The sequence below is a fragment of the Gossypium arboreum genome, chromosome 6 (assembly GCF_025698485.1).
Source record: "Gossypium arboreum isolate Shixiya-1 chromosome 6, ASM2569848v2, whole genome shotgun sequence".
NCBI classification, from domain to species: Eukaryota; Viridiplantae; Streptophyta; class Magnoliopsida; order Malvales; family Malvaceae; genus Gossypium; species Gossypium arboreum.
The window spans coordinates 125,834,220-125,837,793 of NC_069075.1; the positions used below are offsets into that span (position 1 = coordinate 125,834,220).

Below are 3,574 nucleotides of genomic sequence, written 5' to 3' on the forward strand. Positions count from 1 at the left end.
TTCCTTTGGCACCACTGAAGATACAATCTTCCATCAGTGGTATGCAGTATCCTTTAGAAGAGATACAACACACTTTAAACACTCATCAGGCGTACATGATAACTCGTCCAATACTCGTGTAGTGTTTTCAAGCCAGAACTCAGCTCGTTCAGCATCATCATCAATCTTAGCTCTAAATTCTTCAGCCCCATACTTCCTAAGCTTATCCACCGAGGCTTTACCTGTAACACCTCTCGCCCTCATCCGACGCCGGGACGGGGTTCAAGGTGCTACCTGACTTTTACTAACACTTCCATACTAAACAGGGCCATGAAATCTCAAATAATTAAAACTTTTCTTTTCACATGCAATCTGTCCCTTATGCGAGCTTACGAGGCCCAATACATGCATTCAAGGTTCAGACCCAATCGAGAACTCATGAAAACTTAGAAAAATCTCTTGTGTTAAGGCTTCACACGCCCATGTGCTCAAACCGTGTGGCCGTAAATAGGCTAATTATTAAGCCTTTTGTCACTCTCACACCACATGCATAGATACATACTTATCCAATAACACACAACGTGGCATAAATGAGCTCTTAAACATCTACAAACATGATATGCTCAAGTTATTTTCTTATGTAATAAATATTATAGAATTTGCCCATATCATTACCACATACTAGACATAACTATCATTACATCACAAACCATTCATGAAGCATTATTAACTATTTACCAATCACTTAATCCTCGCATTAGTTACTAGCTCATCAATGAATCTCAATTCAATCTCTAGGCATACATGTTGTAAGCCACATCACAAGAAATAATAACATAAATGCATAAGAATAATCATATGGGCCCATAACGTCATTAGCCGACATAGGCCAATTTACATGACTAATACTACCTTAATAACAAGCCAATGCCTTTGGCTAAATCATAATATTACATACTCACATTAAAACCCTATACATGCCATAGACTCGAATCACTTGAGTTTACTTACTCCGATAACGTTAACTCGATAGGGTGATAATATCTCTGACGGCCTCCAACCCGAGCTAACCTGGAACTCTAGAAAACATGGGAAAGAAGGGGGTAAGCTTTCGCTTAGTAAGTTCATATGAAAACAATAAGCAACTCATTAACTTGTTTTATCAATGTTTACAACATATTTTCAAGTTCACTACAAGCTGTCTTTCTGAGCAACGGTCACTAAATTATTTATATCTGGAGCTACGAAACTCCGAATTAAGTTCCGTTAATTTTCCCTGAAACTAGACTTATTTTATTTTTTCCATAAAATTTCCAGAATTTTTGGTTAAGCCAAATAGTACAGTTTATTAGTTAAAGTCTCCCCTGTTTCAGGGTATGACCACTCTGACCCTGTACACTACAAACCGAATTTCTCCTGTACAAAATTCCAACGACCATGCCGTTTATTCCCCATAAAAATAGACTCAATAATGAATCCATTCATGTAAGGTATAACTCTTAATAATTTTTGTACAATTTTTGATGAATTTATAAAGTTAGAACAGGGGATCTCGAATTCATTCAGACCCTGTTTCACAAGAATTCAAATATCAAACAATATGGAATTCTTTTTCTTCCTCTGTTTCTTTCATGTGAAAATAGACTCATTAAGCTTTAATCCCATATTTTATTCTGCCTCTAACTCAATTTCCACTATTTTTAGTGTATTTTCAAAGTTACACTACTGTAGTAACTCAAATCTGTCAAGGCTAAATTACTCATTCATGATCATTGTTCATAATATTAATACAACACCATTTTATCCATCATGGTAAGAATACATATTATGCATCATAGATCATCACATATCAAGGCATTCTCATAGGATTAGTATACATACTTGCACAACTCGTAACATAACTCGAGTGCATACTCACCAATGACTTACCTCATTGAGACCATCATTAACTCTTTCCTTGGATTGCCCGTTGAACACTTGGAATACTAATTAGATACTGGAAAAGCCTTTGCACATAAGTGCTTCAATTGTAGCTAAAGCTACCTCATATCTCATGACATTTCAATGCTCACTCTCGAGCTAGTCATCTAGACTCATAATTCCTAGTGACATGTCACTCAGATCCTATTCTATTCCTAAGGTTCAAACGGATTTTTCCTCGTCTATTAAGGCTTTGTCTTATCATATTTCTATTAATTACATACACATTAATATCTGTACAATTCATGTAATGATAACATTTAAATACATGTATAGCATGGTATTGTTTACATACTGAACTTACCTCGATACCACAAATGTGAAAAGGACATACTCGTCCATAAATCGATTTCTTTCCGTTCTACGTCCAAGTCTCAATTTTCATCATCTATAACATCACATTTAGCCTACCAATCAGTCACAATATTCATATGGGTCTAAAAATCATATTTTTACAAATTTTCATTTTGACCCCAAAACTTTTACATATTTACACTTTTGCCCCAATGCTCGTAAATTAATTTTATTCAATTTCTATAAGGTTTAAGACATGCTGAACATTTTTCTCTTCTATGGCAACTCCAAATTTTCACTAATTCACACACTTATGACCAATTTGTAACTTTCACAATTTAACCCCTTTTTGACATTTTTACCAAAATTCATTGAATAAAACTCATATTTAACACATCAAACATTCATTATCCACTATAAATCATCAAAACACAACCATATCATGAATGGGTAAATTTTAAACTCTAATTTCTCTTCAATCAATTGGTAGAAATAGAAAATTTAAGCTTCGGGATCTCAAAAATACGAAAATCATTAAAAACGGACAAAACCATACCTATATAAGCCATAAAAGCTTGGCGAATGGAGCTCATCCATGGCTGCTATTTTCTGTTCTTTCCCACGGTTGAAGAAGAAAGAATGAAAAAAATGATAGCTTTTATCATTTGTCTTATTAGGTTATTTTAATTAATTTGCAAAATTACCCTTTTATTTCAACCAAATTTCAAAAATACCAAACAAATATCCATTCACTAACTTATTAAAGGAATAATTGTCACATAAGGACTTTCAATTTAAAACTCATAACAATTAGGCACCTCATATATAAAGAACTCAACTTTTGCACTTTTTACAATTTAGTCCTTTTGATTAAATTGAGTGCTCAAACGTCAAAATTTTCGAATAAAATTTTTACGAAATATTTTCATAAATTTATAGACTATAAAAATATAATAAAATAATTTTTTTTCTCGTCGGGTTTGTGGTCCCGAAACCACTGTTCCGACTAGACCCAAAATCGGGCTATTACATTACCAATTCTTACAGGTGCCATACCTCATGATAATTCCTCATCAGGTCGGTTAAGGGGCGGGGGAGGTCATGGTATGTTGGGGCGATTTCTCAAATAATCCCCAAACCACTCATCCATCATGCCAAAGAAGGCAGCTCTGGCCTTTTCTCGGCCTTCAGACATAGGTCTTCTATTAGTATTAGAAACAACTCGTTGTACGAAAGCTGGAGCGTGGCTCTCGGCTCCCTCATACTATCTTGTGCTTGATTGGAATACATTTACTATATTCAAAGACAATTAAACAGTTAG

At 34.5% G+C, this 3,574-nt stretch overlaps 1 long non-coding RNA gene across 1 annotated transcript; it reads right to left on the reverse strand.

Moving 5' to 3' along the window:
• Positions 1-786: 786 nt before the first annotated feature.
• Positions 787-2,448, reverse strand: LOC128294110 (uncharacterized). Its single transcript, XR_008284372.1, has 2 exons — positions 2,264-2,448; positions 787-1,058 (listed from the first exon to the last, which is right to left on the reverse strand). It is a non-coding gene; the product is annotated as an uncharacterized LOC128294110 (long non-coding RNA).
• Between the last annotated feature and the right edge of the window lie 1,126 nt (positions 2,449-3,574).